This window comes from Macaca nemestrina, chromosome 10 (assembly GCF_043159975.1).
Source record: "Macaca nemestrina isolate mMacNem1 chromosome 10, mMacNem.hap1, whole genome shotgun sequence".
NCBI lineage: Eukaryota > Metazoa > Chordata > Mammalia > Primates > Cercopithecidae > Macaca > Macaca nemestrina.
In genome coordinates, this window is record NC_092134.1 from 51866486 (window position 1) to 51886785 (window position 20300).

General features: G+C 35.1%; 1 protein-coding gene across 25 annotated transcripts in view; it reads left to right on the top strand.

Moving 5' to 3' along the window:
- LOC105473289 (PTPRF interacting protein alpha 2) overlaps positions 1–20300 on the top strand; it is a 510238-nt gene that overhangs the window by 234177 nt on the left and 255761 nt on the right. The window contains exon 1 of one of the 25 annotated variants that reach the window (XM_071071381.1): positions 1546–1707. The exons of the other annotated variants lie outside the window; for them this stretch is intronic. The gene's annotated coding sequence lies outside the window, so the exon portion shown is untranslated. Of the gene's footprint in view, positions 1–1545; positions 1708–20300 lie in introns of those variants that run through there. 25 annotated transcript variants of the gene reach the window in all.

Here is a 20300-nt window from a genome sequence, read left to right on the forward strand (position 1 = left end):
GCTGACATTGAACAAACAATGGCCTTGCTTGCCTTTGTATTTTTAGTGCCTGGAGCAATCCTGGTATATGGATCTTTCTCTCTCTCTCTCTGTCTCTCTCTCTCTCTCTCTCTCTCCCCCCACCCCTTGCTTTTTGTGTATGTCTCTCTCCCTCTCTCCCTGCCTCTCTCTCTCTTTCTCTCTCTCTTTATTTACTTGGAATAAATATACAGCTTATAGTCTCCTTGGGAGGTTATTTCTTCCTGGTGGACTATTGGATTCGGTTTTTCTTCACTCATAGAGATTGAAAATAGCAGAAAAATAAAAATTCAAGAAAATTAAGATATTGCTTTATCACTTGATGCTGAAAAAGTAAATAAAATATTAGCAAATAGACACAGGTGTCTTTGCTTGACTGGAGAAATCTATGATGAGTTCGTTTTTATACTTCATGGCTTGTATCTTTATGTAACACAGAAAACTACTTATTTTTATAGTATTTTCTTTGTTTAATGTTGTCCATTAAAATAAGAATAGTTTTCTTGTGGGTTGTCAGTTTCATCTTTTCTCTGACCCATTGACTCTGAGAAACTGTGCCTTTCTTGATTCCAGATGAAGTCTTGCTAGTTGCATTAATGAGTTACAGATTAAGATGTTTGAGATGAGCTTTTATTTCTTCTTCTAAAATTGGGTCTCTAGCTACAGTGCATTAATTTTAGAAAAATAATCTCATATTAGAATATGATACATTTTACTGACACTAAAAATGTCATAATTGTCTCTTTTCATAGCTGTTAATCTATTTTTTGTACTCATTGATTTCTATGTAATTGTAGAGTGCTCAATGACTGTTTTATACATAAAATATAATTTTCTGTTGTTTTTCATGCTGCTGATTCTGTTGTGTGGGTGAGCACTGCAGTCCCATGATTCTGAGAAAAATAAAGCTTGGCTTTAGCACATTTTCTCTACTGCTGATTATAGCGATAATTATTCTGATGTTGCTATGGAAATGCTTTTCACAACACAATTGTAGATTGCTAGTATTGGTGTTATTTTTCTTTTTTTTTAATTAATTAATTAATTAATTTTTTTTTAATTATACTTTAAGTTCTAGGGTACATGTGTACAATGTGCATGTTTGTTACATATGTATACATGTGCCATGTTGGTGTGCTGCACCCATTAACTCGTCATTTATTTTTCTGTGTATTTATTGGTAAATAAATTTATAAACTGGTGAACTTAAATTATATTTTGTGGTCATAGAAAATCATAAAGCATTGCTGCTTAGGGATGAACACATGTACTCAGTAATTTGAATAGAAAGCCAATTCTATTGTCAGGCACTCCTTTTATTTCCCCTCATACCTAGAAATTAGTTGTATTTGCCTGATTCCACTCATAAATCAGCCAGGTTTGAAATAAATTCAGTCTCTAGACTATATAAAGTGAGCATGGATTTTTTTTTCAGTAGAAAGCTGATACTTTATCTAATTCTATTCTGGAACTTGGAATCCTGTGTCTTTTACCTAATCATTTGGTTGAGCTTCTAAATTCCTGTTACCCATATCACTATCTGAGTTCTTGATTTCTCTCAATTGACCTGCCTGCTTCAAGATGTACCCTGAGATCCTCTGTCTACTGTTGGTGACTCCCCTAATTTTTGCTCACTTGATCAATGGCACTCTCTCATTCATTCAAGGAATACGGAATATCTGCTAAGGGGTAGGTACTACTCTAGGAACTGAAATAATAAGGTGAATAGAATAAAAAGAAACTCTCCTTCATGGAACTTACATTCTAGTAGGAGTGATTGGTGGTGATTATAAATGTTGTGTTAGTTCGTTCAGGCTGCTACAACAAAATACCATAAACTGAGTAGCTTATAAACAACAGAAGTTTATTTCTCACAGTTCTGGAAGCTAGGAAGTCCAAAATCAAAGTGTCAGCTGATTTGGTATCTGGTGAAAGCCTAGCAGATTTTCATTCATAGGTGGTGCCTTGTGTCCTTATATGATGCAAGCAAGAAGCAGGCTCTCTCAGGACTCCTGTAACATCACTAAACCCTTCTGACATCATCTAATTACCTTCCAAATACTCCACCTCCTAATACCATCACATTAGGTGATAGAGTTCCAACATATGAATTTGGGGGGATATAAGAATTCAGTCCATCAGAAATATATAATAAATAAACTGTAATTAAATAAGTATTAAGCACTAAAGAAAAAAATAAAACAGGAAACACTGAAAGTATGAGGGAAGGCCTACCTGAGAATGTTCCATTTGGACACAAACTCAGAAAAGGAAGTGAAGAAGGAACTATGCATATACTTGAGTAGCGGGAGGGGAGGGTGTGTTCATGTGGACCTTGCCAAGATTTGTCAGAAGGCTTTGAAAGAGACTAAGAAAAGTGGAAGTCAATACAATGAAGAGACAACTTCTTCAAATAATTTTACTCTAAACAGAAGCATAAAATGGAGCTACCCAGGGTGTATATAGTAGGAGTAAATACCTAGTGTTAGAAAATGGAAGATGAGAATATTAGTAACATGTTATCTTAGGATGATTGAAGTTGTGGCATGATGAGAATGCTACAGGAAAGAGAGAAAAGTAATGATGCATCAGATGCCCAATGCTGGTTTCTTGGTCTGTTTCTACATCTTACTTTTACAGTGCTGACACTTACTAAAGTGAAATATTGATTAGCCAAATTCTTGCAGGCAAAGATAATGACATGTTTCAAAGACTAAATTAAGACACAAATATTTTTATTGTATCATTGGCATGGATTTTGCAAAATTAATTCCCCTTGCCATCACCACTTTACAATTATATGAAGTTCCCACCATCTTCGTATTGGTATTATGCCACCCTATTGGTTCTAATCAAAGGCTAATTTAAATTCTCCCAGAGAATAATTCTGTCTTTTAACTTTTAAGTCATACCCTCAGCTAGAAGCATGGGTACAAATCTGTTATGAGAATTCTAATATATGAGTAACTGTATCTACCAATTAAAATAGATATTAATGATATGCAAACTAAACCTACTCAGAACCACTGGGTATTGAGGAGCTAGAGATAGATATTAAGCAAAAATGTTAAATATTTTAAAAATTTATTGCTTCTGTCTTTATAAATCAACATTAATCTAAAAAAGTCATACTTTTCTATTTCCATAATCATAAAATATGAAGATGTATTAACAAAATTATCCATTCAGCTATTTGACATCTTGTGAATAATTAAATGACCAAATGTTTGCTTTATACCAATCCTAGTGATTCTTTGATAATATAGTTTTAGAAATGGCTTCACTTAGGACTATATGTTAAAGCTTCAGAATCCCAACTAATACTGGCTTTAAACAGTAAAGAGATTTACTGGTGACTCAAGTCCAGAAATAAGACAGGTTCAGCAGTGGTGGTACAGGTCTTCAATCATATCGTCAAAAACACAATTGATTTTGTTTCCCTGCTATGAACTTGGCTATCAGTTCATGATATTATTTCCATCCCCAAACAGGCAAAACTCAAAGCCACAGATTGCCTTGCATTAGCAATCAGTGCCACATGCATCCTTATTCTCAGCTATCAGGAAAAAGACCACTCTGTTTCTGGCATTCCAAGTAAGAGATTCACTGAAGTCACATCCCTATGCTGATGTTTGAGATTAGGGAAATAAAAAAATGCTGTCTCAAGCTAAAAGAGTTGTCTGAAGGTAGGCAATTAATTGGCTTTCCTTAAACTATCAGGGGTGCATGTAAAAGGCTAAATACCTAGTCTAATATCTAAGTACTTGGAAAGGAAAAAAAAGACCCATCAATGTCCACTATTGAGACCTGAGACCTGGATTTTTAATAAGGATTTTTTGATTTTCTGATTTTACTTTTGTTTTTAACCAACGACTAGATTACTTAGACAAGACTAGTTGGAAAACATATAAGAATTTTGTTATGTATCTATATGATTCTAGCCAAAAATAAAATATGTTCTGATTACTGAATTTTATAAATGAGATATGGTTCCTGCCTTTATGGAATTTGGAGTCTCACCACACATTTAGCAACTTAAAACAGCACACATTATCACACAATTTCCCTGATTCAGAAATCTAGACACAATCTAGGTGAGTCTTCTGTTCAAAGTTTCAGAGGCCAGATCTGAGTTGTCATCTGGAGCTTAGAGCCCTCTTCCAAGCTCACAGGATGGCTGCTAGAATTTAGGCCCTTTGATTGTAGTACTGAGACCCTCAGCTCTAAGGGGTCACCTACACTTTCCTTCAAGTTCAGCAGGAAAGTTTCCCTTACCTGCAGGGTGCTTCATATATTTTTCCAAAAAGACTTTTCACTTGATTTAGTCAAACTCATCTAGAATAATATTCCTTTTGATTAACCCAAAAGCAAGTGATTTGGAACCTTCAATACATATGCAAAAATCTTTGCACTTCTTCACCTTGGCTAGGAGCAAGTCACAAGTTCTGTAACACAAAAGGGTATGTATAGAAAGTGAACACTAGAGGAAAAAATACCAGTGTCTTGACCTTGTCCATAGGATCTATCCATCACAGGAGCCAAACTAACTCTAAAAGGGTAGAGAATTGTTAAGGAAGGTGTCTTCATCCATCTGGGATGTTACAAAAAAATACCAAGAACAGGGTAACTTATACACAGCAGAAATTTATTTCTCACAGTTTGGATGCTTGGAAATCTAAGATCAAGACACCCTCAAATTCAGTGTCTAGTAAGGTATTGCTTTCTGGTTCACAGATAGTTGTCTTTTCGCTGTAACTTCACATGGCAGCTTTAATGGGTAAGGAGTTTCAGACTTCTTTAATAAGGGCACTAATCTCATTCATGAAGGATTTGCCCCCATCAGCTGATCATCTCACAAAGGCTTCCTTTCTTAATGCCATCACCTTGGAGATTAGCGTTTCAACATATGAATTTTAAGGGGATATATTTAGACCATTTCATTCTGCCCCTGTCCCCAAAAAAGCCATGTCCTTCTCAAATGTAAAATGCATTCATTTCTTTTCAATTGCCCCCAAAATTTTAACTTGTTCTAATATCAACTTAGAAGTCTAAAGTTCACGTCTCATCTAAATATTATCTAAATCAGATATGGGTGAGATTCAAGATATAATTCATTCCGAGGCAAATTTTTGTCCAGTTGTGAACCAGTGAAATTAAACAAGTTATGCGCTTCCAAAATATAATGGTGGGACAGGCAAGGAAAGACATTCCCACTGGAAAAGAAAGAAATAGGAAAGAAGAAATAAATGATAGGTCCTGAACAAGTCCAAAACATAAATGTTGTGGAAGAATCTTCTTTGACTCAGTTATCTGCCCTTGAAGTCCACTGGGGCAGAGGTCGTCTTCTGGACACACTGGGGTACAGGCTCCATCTTCTCAGCTTTACTGGGCAAATGGGCTTCAGGGCTCCAGGCAGCCCTGCTTGGTTTTGCTGGGTGCAGCCCACACCAGAGCTCTTCTGTGCTGGAATAGAACTCTGGTTGCTCTACCAGTCTATGGTCTTGAGGATAGAACTACCCCGATGGCTCCATTGGGCATTGACTCAATGGGGACTGTCTGAAGCGGCCCCACCCTCAAGGCAGCTCTCTTCCTGGGCACTGATGTTCTTCAGCACTTCCTTTCAAAACAAAGTGGTGGCAGTCACTCCCACAGCTTTGCCGGGGGCAGCAGAGGTATCATACAATGTATAATATGTGAGTTTGGTAGTGGAAAATAAGTGAGTTTTTTTAAGGCAGATAAAGGAGGGAAGGGCATCTAGGTAACTAGATGGTCCGAAGTTCTAAAAGTTTGGTTTTATTCTAAGAATTGTTAATTCTTTATATTTTTGGAAGATATGGGGAAACTGATGTTTCACTAACCATGGTAGTAGATGTAGAAAAAGCAAGACTGTGACCAAGGTTTAGCAGCTATTGGTGGGTTAATTTGAAATTAGCAAGAGGTATGGGGTGGAAAAGTTCAGTCTAAGCTCTTGTTAAGTTAGTAGAAAATTTTCCTTTTCTAAGCATTCCTCACATTATAGAGGTAAGCTCTAGGTTTTTTTTGGCAACACAGTGTACAGATACCACCCCCAGGAATGAGAAGGGTAGTTCAGTGAAGATTTTATTACAGAATTCTATTATTAAAAGAAATAATATTTCCTAGGGCATGCAGATGAAAAAAAGGATGCAATATTCAATAATTAATAATAGGTCAAATGTTCAAATGACAAAAATGTGCAAAGCGAGGTGCATGCATGACCATGAATATGAGTAGCAGAAGAGGTCGACAGTAAAGAACGTTTATGTTGAAATACCTTTTTTTTTTTTTTTAAATCAGGAAGATACATTTTGAAATGGGTCAACCATATGAAGATTAAAACATCTCAGAGAGATAAGAATATAAGGGGTTGTCAATTCTAAGAAAGATATAGTTTGTTCAAGTGTCCTAGGAATAAGGAACTATTTACTAACTAGAAAAATGCTAACAAACTCCTGTGCCTATTGCATGTGAAGTCTATGGTACTGTGAGAGACTGGTTAACTGTTTAGCAAAACTGTTCTTCTTTCTTGCTGGGCACTTGGGTATAACGTATATCCCATCCTCCCTTTCTGTTAGGAGCAGCCATGTGACAGATTTATCACCAATGAAATAGTGGCAAGAATAGCATACATCAGTTTCTGGCCTGGCCAAAAAATAATCTCATGTAATCCTCTGATAGATGAGTGTTGATCCTTTGAGCAAACTAGAAGCGACATGCTAAAGATGGTAGAACCTCCATCAGCCTGAGTCCTTGAGTAAGTGTAGGGAGAAAATTCCCCCAGTCCACTAATTAGAAAAACCTCTATTGAAATTTCAGGATTTATTTGTTACAGAAGCTACCACTACCTTAACTAATACAGAATATTGTCTCTGTGAGTGAGGATCATAGGACAGTGATGCACTCTAAATAAAGTTTTTGCAGTCAAAGCAAGCCGGAGGAAACCATTCTGTGAAGAATCAAGGTAGATAAGAGAGTTATTTGTCATGGAAAAGGGCTTCTGAGGAAAAAATTCAATGCCAGGGAAGTGATTAGGTTGAAATTCGGTGAAATGAAGCACGGAATGTTAGTAGTAGTGCTGTAATTTTTATAAAGATGCATTTGCAGCAGTGTAGGATGAATTACAGCACTGAGCTAGCAGGAGCCTGATGACAGAAAGCATGTGTAATTTCTCATTCAGAAATTTTCCTATTGTGTGCTTACAGAGATGTAGTGCTGATTGATTCAACTTTTTGTATTTAAATCGCCCTGTATAAGCCCTTTTAAAACTTTATTTTTCAGAGTCAATCTTCAGAAAGAATATTCTTTTAATGTAACATATTTTTCTGATCATGTAAGACATATAGAGTTACATCCAATTTTCCATATATTGTAGTGTATCTATAAAATCCACAGTGGATGGTTAATATTTCTAAAAAGAAGGTGTTTGCACACATAGGAGAGTACCTATTTATTCCCTGGTAAGGTGTAGGCAGTGGAATCAAGAAGAAAATAATAGCCTACAATAAATTATTTTGAAGCAATTCAATAGCTAGCTTTAAATATCTTGCATAATGAACATTTCTTGTCCAGTTTCAGATTTTTTATATTCTTTCTTCTTTCACATCTATAGATTTAATACTTTCAAAAAGCTATTATGGAACAAGTATATGTACAATGCCATATTTCAAATATTTTATTTGATTCATCTTTATTCCCATAGGTAAATGCATTTTATTATCATATTTGGTTGGAAAAAGAATAATTGCAAAAATTAACCCTTGCTGCTGTCTTTATGTAACAATCTACAATGTAAACTTTGTAATACAAAATTCAGCAGTCTTGGATGCAATTTAGTTTCATAATACAAGATCACTGATTTTTATGAAAAAATGTGCAATGATTTTTTTTTTTTTTTTTGAGATAGAGTCTCGCTCTGTTGCCCAGGCTGGAGTGCAGTGGCGCAATCTCGGTTCACTGCAAGTTTCGCCTCCCGGGTTCACGCCATCCTCCTGCCTCAGCCTCCCGAGTAGCTGGGACTACAGGTGCCCACCACCATGCCTGGCTATTATTTACGTATTTATTTATTTTTGTATTTTTAGTAGAGATCCTTGTTAACCAGGATGGTCTCGATCTCCTGATCTCGTGATCCACCCACCTCGGCCTCCCAAAGAGCTGGGCAATGATTTTAACAACAGGCTATGAACATTTCAAACTCTGTTCCTTTGGATGACATTACTTTTCAAAATTGTTCTCAAATAAGAAAATGTTATTATATTGCACTTACTGCATGTGTACACTGTACTTACCACTGTTGATGATACATTGCAGATGAATCTTTTCCAAAGAATAAGTGTTTAGTAAATATCAGAATAAACCATCACCAGCTCAATTAGATGATAAATACGCTCACCGCAGTTACTATTTTAAACGGCTTTTGTGAGGGGCTGTTATTGAGGGAATGCAGAAGACTCGAAACTCACCTTGATCTTTTGCTAGTGAACATTAGACCACACATTTTTTTTCTCATGACTCCTGAAATTTCTAGAAACAGTCTAGAATATGTTGTATTCCATTGACTATAATCATTGAGTTACAGTCTAGTAATTCTTTTGTGAATATTTAGGACCTCACTTTTGTAAAAACATGGCATAATTTTTGGATTTATATGATTCCCTAGCACTATATACAAAATAGGGCAACATATAAATAGAGAAACATTTCTGCTATTATATTTTAAAGTGTTTATATCATGTGACACCTCCCTTCCCCACCCCCCTAAAAAAATCTGCTATAATGATTTCCCATTGCAGTTCTAATAGGAACAAACCCTCTCACTGGGCTACCAGGCACTGCATGGTATAAATCCTGCCTACTTTCTCTCTCCTCTTGACACATGCACTGTCACTGATTCTATGTTCAGCACCCTGGCTCCTAGAATATAGCATGCATTTCTCACCAGCAGAAATGTGTGGGGATGCTCTCAGGAAGGGTGGTCACTACCTCCGGACCCTCTTCTACTCAGCTGTTCTCTTAACTGACTACTTCCTATCCTTCAGATCTCAGTCACCTTGTCTGTCTTGTTATGTACTATTCTGCTAGACCTGTCAAAGCACCTGGCATGTAGTAGATGACAAGTAATATTTGCCAAAAGAAGAAATGAAGAAGAAAAGAAGAAAGAATCAAAGTGGAGGATGGAAAGAACAAGTGTTTATTGCATACTTTGTGAGTTACAAGTACAGTAGTCCTCACTTATTCATGGTTTCACTTTCAGTTCAGTATTGTGGTTTCAGTTACCTAAGGTCAGTTGTATGGCTCAAAAATATTAAATGGAAAATTACAGAAATAAACAGTTTATAAGTTTTAAATTGCTACCCACCATTCAGGGTAGTGTGATGAAATCTCACGCCAACCCGCTTCATTCTGCCTGGGACGTGAATCCTCCCTATGTCCAGCATATCCATGCTGTCTACACTACCTGAGTTTTAGGCATCAACATCATCTACTCCTGACATCCAGTCATGAACATCGTGATAGATCAGTGATCCAGAATCACCTAAAGCAGATGAGCCTTCTTCTGACATATTGTCAGAAGGTCCAAGTAACCCAGTGTTAAATGCCTACCACATCTTTCACCTCACTCCATCTTGTCACATAGACATTATATCATCTCACATCATCACAAGGAGAAGGGTGAAGACAGTGCAATAAGATAATTCTTGAGAGAGAGACCACATCCACATAACTTTTATTATAGTATGTTGTTATAATTGTCCTACTTTATTTTTGTTAATAAAATAGTAGGAGTATTTTAGACACAGTAGGAGTACTGTGTCTAATTTATAAATTAAATTTTATTACATATTAAACTTTATTACATGTACATATAGACAGGAAAAAACATATATAAAATTTGATACTATCTGTTTTCAGACATTGACTGGAGATCTTGGAATGTATTCATTCCTCCATGGATAACGGGGGACTGTATATAAACTCAGAAAATTCCATTTTAAAATTAATCCTTCATCATTATTGTAAGTTCTAAATAGCAATTTGTGTTGTTTGCTTCTATAGCTAAATGCTGTGAAGGCTTTAGGAGCATGTTAGTTACATAAGGTCTTGAGACATTTCTTTAAGTACATGATTCCATGTCATTTGATATATTGTAGGTCACCTAATAGTTCATTATAGTAATGGAAGCAACATCACCATAAACATTTGAAGTTACAGACATGCAACTGTACCTCTATAGGCTCTCCTATTGCATGGTTATGTAATGTAGGTCTCTCTATAATTAGATAATCAGTTTAAATAGTTTTTACTAATATAATTTTCTCCTCCATTTCCTATTAATAGCTTGTCATGGTTGATTTACCTGATGTAATTAATAATTTGGGAACTACATTGTGACTGCTGAAATGCAGCATTAAAATTAGTCTTTAAGTATTTTCAAGTCTTAATATCCTTCCTTAAAGACAGATTGAGGAGAATAGAATCAATTTGAAGATAATCAGTTCCAGCACAATATTAATATAACCTGTAGTTATTTTAATGGACCAATGTAAGAGTTTATTCAATTAGTTATCTCATATATTTTTAATCTTTTTGAGAATTATATTGTTACTTTAATTGAGGTAATTCCCATTTAAAAGGTAGCAAATTTAGGAGGAAAAGTTTTTAGAAATGGAAGGAAGTTTCAAAGTATGATATATGACAAAATGAATAGAATACATTTGTTTTGCTTATTTTGTATATTACTGGCTTTACACAATTGATTTTTCATTCTACCTTTAATGAGTAGATCAAATAGACTTTAAAGGTTCGTTTTATCTCAGGATTTATTCTATATGACTCATTTATTCAGTAAGATATTTAAGCAGCTTTAACCTGACAGACAATATTCTAGTTAACCTAAAATATTATTATGTCATTAATTTACTCAGTAACTATTTATTGAGCTCTTATTACATACTAACCACAATTTCACCATCTGAGAAAACAGCAATAAACAAAAGAGTCTTTGCCCTCATGGAAATTATGGCCAAGTAGGAAAGGAGGCAACTATTAATAGATAGATAGATAGATAGAAAAAATGATAAGGCAGGGAAAGTTTGTAGGGAGTTCTGGGGAAGAGAAAGAGATGCTTAGAAAGGTGAAGGTGTCAGTAAGAAAGTGCTTACCATGGCCGGTAGTGGTGGCTCACGCCTGTAATCCCAGCACTTTGGGAGGCGGAGGCGGGTGGATCACGAGGTCAGGAGATCAAGACCATCCTGGCTAACACAGTGAAACCTCGTCTCTACTAAAAATACAAAAAACTAGCCGGGCGTGGTGGCGGGCGCCTGTAGTCCCAGCTACTCAGGAGGCTGAGGCAGGAGAATGGCGTGAACCCGGGAGGCGGAGCTTGCAGTGAGCCGAGATCACGCCACTGCCCTCCAGCCTGGGCCACAGAGGGAGACTCCGTCTCAAAAAAAAAAAAAAAAAAAGGAAGAGAGAAAGAAAAAGAAAGTGCTTACCGTTATGGGTTGTACTATCTAAGATGAATAGCTAGGGATGTGAGAACATGAGAAAGCATGGAGGAGTGGTCTGCAGTGGATTTGGTTCTCCTAGCTTTGAAGAATTACTGAATCTTAGCTATATGAGGAGTAAAAGTATTAGAAATAGAGAAAATTAGTAGATAGAGAATGAGATGTTTAAGGTTGAGATTATGGAATTGGGGTGTACTTATTGTTATTAGCAGGACATAGATATGACCTTGAAAGTAGATGGCTGAGACATGATTGAGGATCAAGTTATTGTAAAAGAGATGGTCAATATCCTTCCATGTTGGTATTGGATCATCAAGAATTTTGACTGGAATAGTGAAATTGGCCATGATCCAGGTGTTAAAATCTTTAAGGAAGTAACTCTGGGGCATTTGTAAATTATTGCAACAAGGAAAGGTAGCAGGTAGTGTCACCTGAGAGAAGCAGCCTCAAAACTAGGTTTTCAGGAAAGAGAAAGGCTAATAGCTTATATGTGGTAATGAAGAGTAAGAATTCCTAAAGTCGAGCCTGCATCAGGTACCTAAGAGAGTTTCATAACTAACCAACGTTTCTGTGTTATTTGGTGGGTATAGTGGCTTGGTGCTCAACACCATACCAATCTCCTTTTAATGGTCCTTGAAGAATTGCAGAATATGGAAAGCTACAATCTACATCTTCAAGATTCTCTTGCAACTAGAGTTCTCAATGTGATTGAGGTTCAGTCAATCATAAGTCTTCTCAGAAAGCCGAATTTCAGTGGCTCCTGCTCTGTCTACCTACAAGCACAGTCAAAGGCATGTGGAGTTTTTCTTTTAGCTGAGGCCTCAGCACCTGGTCAGCAACTCTGAGGATCTTGAAAAGTGTGTGGAATGCTTTTCACTGGTGCAGGCTGTAGAAGCCATGTTGGGTTTCTGGAGCTGCTACGGCTACATATCCTTCCTCATCGTGGTAGTAGTGGTGGAGAACTGAAGCTGGTTACTTCCTAACTGTGGAAGAGACAGTAATTCTCCTGGATCCTTGTTCTGCCAGGTAGCTTTAGGATTAGTTACTAAATGTTTGGCTTAAAGTCTATTTTGTCATCTCTACCAGTGATGTGGTAAGACATTTAACATGCTGTGACAGATTTCCCCCTAGTTTGAGTGGATTCTGTTCTCTTCTACTAGAACTAGAACTCTGAACAATGCAAAACAGACAAAAAACAGCTATAATGTGGAGTTAAGGGAAAATGATGCATATTTTATTTTACTTCTCTTTTAATCACGATGCCTTCTCTCGTTCTGTAGGATGCAAGAGCAATTCATTAAACATATTTTCCTCTTGGTTTCATGTCTAACATTATCAACATCTTTCATGAACCGTCTAGTTTCCTGGGGTACTTTACTAAGTGATATGACAAGTTATCTATGTGTTTCTGGTTCAGATATTTCGTTAGTTAACCTTCCAAAAAAGTTAACATAATAGTGGGCACATTTATAAAAAACATAATAAAACAACTTTATTAGTTGGCTGAGGCTGCCATAAGAAAGTACCACAAATTGGGTGGCTTACACAACAGAAAGGTGTTATCTCACAGTCTGGATGCTTTTGCAGGGTTGATTCCTGCTTAAGGCTGTATGGGAGAATCTGGTCCATTCTTTGAACTTTTGATTGCCTCAGATTCCTTGGCTTGTAGATGACCTCTCCCTGTGTCTTCACATTGTCTTTCTGTGTATGTGTCTGTCTCTGTCCAAATCTCTAGTGCTTATAAGGACATAGTCATTTTGGGTTAAGACCCAACCAAATGACTTCATCTTAACTTCTGCAAAAACCCTATTTCCAGAAAGGTTCAAACTTACAAGTATAATGGTTAGGACTTTGACATATTTGGGAGAGGACACCAACCCATAACAACAACGTCAAATTTTATTTTATAAATCAAATTATAATTGGAAATGCTGGTAACTGAAAGCTAAGTGAATAGAAGAGTTGATAAATGAAGACAGGAACATTATATGTTACATCTGATTTAATCTCAACAAGAATTCTTTCAGGAAGTATTATCCTCCTCTTACAAATAAGTAGAATCTATCTCTTGATAGTTACATAACTTGGCCAACTTTAAACAAGCATAAAGACAGTACTTGAACTTTGAAATGGTAAAACTAATCTATCTGAAACAAATCCAAAATACGTTTTTCCACTCTTCTACTCTTTTCCAAATAGAAAAGCTATATAAGAATTATAAATCTGGAGAGCATCTTTTCCTTAATTCCCACAACTCATGTGGAAAAAAACATAATATCTTTAAAACTATTTAAGCCATAAGATACGAAAAAAAAAAATTGGCATGCTGGGAGTTTAAGGTCTTTCCAAGTATAAGATGTGCCGGTATAGTGGAAATTCAAGAAAGAGTTTTGGTAAGAGATGATCAAATGTGAGGAAGGAGAGAAAAGAGTGAGGATCTAGAAATCTATTTGGGGTAGAATTTTTAGGCTTTGCTGATATATTGGATGTACTCATGAGAAAAATGAATATACAATGACTCCCAGATTTCTGATTTGAAAATAGAATCATTAAATAATCCAGCGTTTATCAAATAATATTCAAAAAGAGAAAATGTGGGGAAGGTGAGTTTTGAAGACATTGAATTTGAGTTGACTTTAAAACATCCAGATGACACTCATTGAGAAGGTGTAGTATAAGGTGATGAATAAAGCAGGTGATAGTCTTCAGTAGCCTCGACTGGCCATCAGAGTAGTTGAAGAGCAGCTAAATCCAAACCCAAGTCAGAAAGAGAAATTGATGATAAAGCTAAAATAATAATAGCAAAATCTTTAGAATTGTTGCTATTTATACTTTTATTAATATGTGTAAACACAGCATATTTATCAATATAAATAATATGCATTTAGATTTGTATGTTATTTGCATTTATCAGAGTGTGTTTATATCTATGTTGGGTAATCTTCAAGATTTCTGAAACACAGCAAGCTTTTTATCCTACAGGAAAGATTTCTTTTGATTTACTCATTGGTACATGTAGCTGGTAGGAAAGAGAGGGGTAACCTTGTACCCCCCATTACTTGACTTAGCATTAACTACTTCAACACCTCTCAAATACTGTTCATTATAAAGTATAATTTTAATTGGTACTTTGTTTTTTATTATGATGATTTTATATATCTTCATTTCTCAGTATAAAATTGCCAAAGCAAACCAGTGATATAAAATTCATGGCAATGCCAATAATAGAAACACATACTTTCTTTCTCATTAAATTTATTTTAGCTGTATGTGATCTTGCAGATTGAATATAATAGCAGAAAACAACACTTAAGGAATGCAGAAAAGTGGGTAGGAAGAAAGTCTCTAAGAATCCACCAGAGATTCTTCTCTATAATAAAAGCAGAAGTGACAGCTTAAATGATAAAATGTCATAGAATAATAAATGAGTTAATTTGTTTCTACCAATCTTTTATCAAGGAAAGCACAGTGAATTTAAACAAGGAATAAATGTAAGCCATGCAGGATAATTTAGTATATTTATTTTTTAAAAACAGACATCAACTTTATCATTGTATAAAAGTAATTATTTTGAATGGTCATATGTGTCAAAAAAAAGTATCATTTAGTTGTATCAGAATTGTATGATTTAAGAATACCAAATTTCCTTAAAGTGTTTTATTTCTAATTTCAGCCTTAGTAAATGAGTTTACTTGCATGTGGATACATTATAAGACAGTGCATACCTCCAAAAATGTCCTAAAGTTATGTGTATGAAAATGCTAATTTTAAAAAAACCACTTCTAGAAGTGTCAAAATAAAATAACTTAACTTCCAATTAATTCATTTGCTCATATGATTACAGAAGAAAAGTTACAGGTGTTGTCATTATTTAGCAACTTAATATGGGAATTGTACTATGATAGAATGTAGCAGTGAAGACATTAATTCTGAATTTTACTTGTTACTTAAATTAGTTTTCTTTTAAAATAAAAGAAATATAAGGTGTTTTAAATGCTACCATCAGTAGACGTTCACATGTGGATAAGGTTAATAGGAGAGAGGACATTTTCTGAGCAATTCTGCTCGTTGCACTGACTCTATATACTGTATTTGTTCAGGGGAGGAATCTTGACTGGGATAGAAGAGGGCAGAACCAATGAATAAATTTTAATTAAATTCTGGAAGTTCTATTGAGGCAGACATAAAAGATTTTTTGTCTATCGCCACAATTCCAAATCAATCTGCTCATGTAATATTAATTCAAGAAATAATCATATGGGTAAATAAGAAGATAAAAAACAAATACTTGAATATGACTTTGTGGTTGGTTTGCTTGTTCATTTTTGTAGAGCAATGAGGTTTAATTCTGTCACTGAAGGGAAAATCATATGTAAAGCAGGCTGCTAATTTATTGCCATTTAAATGTCATAGATGACAAGTAAATCTGGATTCATTTCATAATTTGCTAATGGAAAATATAGAGAAAACATTCTTATAACACTAATCTTCAGAGAAAGGTTACCCACCAATGTATGCCTGATTGTTCTACCTTTATTATATATTGTTGATCAATTTCAAGTGGCATAGATTTTTTTAACTACATAAAATCGTTTTAAAAAATAAAAGTAAACTGTTGCACAAATATTAATTTCTTAGTATGGTGAACATACTATAAGATGTCAATGTTAGAGGAAAGAGGATGAAAGTTATATGTGAACTCTGTGTACTATCTTTATAGCTCTTCTATGAATCTAAACTTCTTTCAAAATGAAAAGTTAACCACTGGATTGGTGGGAACTTAGGTTGGTTCCATATCTTTGCAATTGCAAATTTGCTGCTATAAACTTGCAGGTGCATGTTTATTTTTAGTATAATGACTTCCTTCCCTTTGGGAAGATTCCCAGTAGTGGGATTGCTGGATCAAATGCTAGTTCCACTTTTAGTTTTCTATGGAATCTCCATACTGTTTTCCATAGTAGTTGTACTAGTTTGCATTCCCACCAGCAGTGTAAAAATGTTCCCTTTTCACCACATCCATGCCAACATATAATGTTTTTTGACTTTTGAATTATGGACATCCCTGCAAGAATAAGTTGGTATCTCACTGTGGTTTAACTTTGTGTTTCCCTAATAATTAGTGATGTTGAGCATTTTTCCATGTTTGTTGGTCATTTGTATATCTTCTATTGAGAATTGTCTATTCATGTCCTTTGCCCACTTTTTGATGGGATTATTATTTTTTTCTTGCTGATTTGGTTGAGTTATGTGTTGATTCTAATACTATTCCTTTATCAGATGCGTAGTTTGTAAATATTTTGTCCCACCCTGCGGGTTGTCTATTTACTCTGCTGATTATTTCTTTTGCTGTTCAGAAGCTTTTTAGTTAACACCATGGAATACTACTCAGGCATAAAAAGGAACAAAATAATGTATTTTGCCACAATTTGGATGAAACTGAAGGTGATTATTCTAAGGGAAGTAAATCAGGAATGGAAAACCAAATATCATATTTTGTTCTCATTTATTTATAAGTGGAAACTAACCTATGAGGACGTAAAAGCGTAAGAATGAGGTAATGAACTTTTGGGACTTGTGGGGAAGAATGGGAGGGGAGTGAGGGATAAAAGACTACATATTGAGTATACAGTACATTGCTTGAATGACAGGTGCACCAAAATCTCAGAAATCACCACCAAAGAACTCGTCCACGTAATCAAAAACCACCTGAACCCCAAATATTTTGAAATAAAAATAAACAATTAAAAAGTTTAAAAATTAGTCCCAGCTACTCGGGAGGCTGAGGCAGGAGAATGGCGTAAACCCGGCAGGCGGAGCTTACAGTGAGCTGAGATCCGGCCACTGCACTCCAGCCTGGGCGACAGAGCAAGACTCCGTCTCAAAAAAAAAAAAAAAAAAAAAGTTTAAAAATTAAACATTTTTGAGAAAAGCTAAAATTATTTTTTAAGTGCAATAAAAACTAATGGGTTAATTTTAAAGGAAGATTATAATTTAGATTAAAGAAAAAATCTATTTTAAGCTGGGTCCAGCATCATAAAGTTTAGAAGGTAGAATGCTCGGAGAATGTAAGTAATTTGTTTTGGCTGCAGGTACATAAGAGTTAGCAGTGGGAGATGGGAAGGGAGAGGCAGAGGCTGACCAGAACATCACGTATGTTTTATGTCAGCATGAGGAGTTTAGATTTTGTAATGAAGACATTGGGGAGCCGTTAAGGGATTTTTAAGTAAGGGATAATAAGAGAGCATCTACTAAGTATTAGACACATTGTTAGCTAACATGCTGACATTGGTGGACACTACAGAAAAAAAGCTTAAAAGCAGGCAGAAAAAAAAAAAAATCACATAGTGCATCTCAATAGGCCTTGAGAGATTCTGTTTACTGGAGTAACTACGCCTCCGATTTATTTAGTGCTATGTGTTTATATGCTAAATGCTTTTCATGCCTTGTGTCACATAAACTGCACAAGAAACCTAAAAAGTTGTTGTTAAGAGTATTATCTTTGTTTGTTTTTTTTTTTCAATTTAACAAACAGAAACATTCTACTGCCCAATTTTGCAAAACTAAGAGAAGAAAGGACTCTTTCTTTGAATATACACTGTCTGCTTCCTGTAGAAATGTTCGGTCTATTCAGTTAGCCAATCAGCTCAGAACTTGGAAATGTTGGGTTCTTAAAGGATTGCTTACCAGGTGTACATTGAATATATATGAAGGAAAATATATATATTCATTCATCATTTAACTTTATTTTTTGCACTGAGTGTTGATTATGTTCCGTATACTGATGTAGATGCTGAAGGTATGAAAGTAAACAGCAGGGTTGTTTTTTGTTTTTCCCCTCACAGAACCTACAATATAGAGGAAATAGCTTGATGCAACTTTGGATGTATTTTTATGTATTTGAAATCTAGTGGTACATATAATCTTGTACAGTATTTTTTTTAAATGTACTATTATTTGAAATATTTTCCTATGTTATCTAAATTTGCATGATTATACATTGCATTTTAATCAATTTTAACTGTGGATATTATTGTTTATAAATCTTGATCTTCATTTCTAATTATTTTCTTATAATGCTTTCCTTGAAGAGGCATTATTTTCTTAACAAATAATTTTCCAAAAGTTTGTACTAATTGACACTCCCACCACAAAATGTCTGATAGCAGTGGTGAGAGGTTTCTTTTTTCCTTTTTATATGCTTTTTCAAATGTAAATGATGTCTCTTGACATTATTTGAAAATGCCTAGATATGGGTCAAAAATGGTCACAAAATTGACCCAATATTTTTCAGAATCGTCTCTATATATGCTAGGGAGTTTTCAACTTTCATTGCTTTGCTTGAAAATTAACAGATTTTTTTATTGTGTATCTTGCAATGAAAATCTTATTGAACATGACTTTCCTTTTCCTAGTAAATTATTGTTGTGGATGTAACTTCACCACATCTACCCGGCTGCCATTTGAAGATTAAGGAAAGAATAAAGATGAAAAACAAGGAAAACTATAAAGAAAACTAATTAGAATGTTTTCTAATTAGCTGCACATCAGCCTCCCTGGTTGATTCTGAGTTTAATGTTTCATGTGGGTGAACATGATTTCAGACATGGCCTTATTTTTATGCTTCTTAATCATGAATATTTTGTTTGTAATAGCAATTTCTTTGAAGATTTTTTCTTTTATGACTATGCAAAATTAGTATATCATTATATTAATTTTTTAAAAAACAGTTAAGAGTGAGAATTCTTCTTCCCCCCACAAATCAGAAATTCCACAGATTATTCTTAACTCATATATTATTATCTATTTAAATCATCTATTTAAATCCCTGCTATGCATGCCACACACATTTGTGACTTTTCTGTTTTTTTTTTTTTTTTTTTTTTTTTTGAGACGGAGTCTCGCTCTGTCGCCCGGGCTGGAGTGCAGTGGCCGGATCTCAGCTCACTGCAAGCTCCGCCTCGCGGGTTCCCGCCGTTCTCCTGCCTCAGCCTCCCGAGTAGCTGGAACTACAGGCGCCCGCCACCTCCCCCTGCTAGTTTTTTGTATTTTTTAGTAGAGACGGGGTTTCACCATGTTAGCCAGGATGGTCTTGATCTCCTGACCTCGTGATCCGCCCATCTCGGCCTCCCGAAGTGCTGGGATTACAGGCTTGAGCTACTGTGCCCGGCCACATTTGTGACTTTTCCTATCTCCTTTGTTGTTGCTAAAATTGGTACAATCATAAAACTTATCTCATGATGTTGTCTTTAGAATTAAAGAAATAAAATCTGTAAAGAGCTTTGAACAGTGTCTCATACCTAAGTAATTAATAAATTCTAGTTATATGATATATACCTGTTTTAAAATTTATTTCAGCTTTTTACTCTGCTGCTAAAGATTATACAATTACCAGATTCAAATATAGAATAAGTTTGAGTTTCTATGTGGTTAATTAGAAAAATTAATATGAAGACAAGTTTGGCAAAGTTCCAATTACAGGAGCTCATGAGAAATGAATGGTTTCTGTGGGAAGTGTGACTGGAGCTCAGACACACATACAGGCACACACACACACATTTTATGCATCTGCCTGCCTCATCTGTTTATTTGTATATGTGTTATTAAGGAAATATGTATATAATAGCTGCTTGGAAAAATGTTAATATAATATATGTGTGTGTGTGTGTGTGTGTATATATATAAAATAGCTGTTTGGAAAATATTAAATTTTTGGATTCTAAAATACAATTGACATTTTGAATATGTGTAAAGATAACTTTT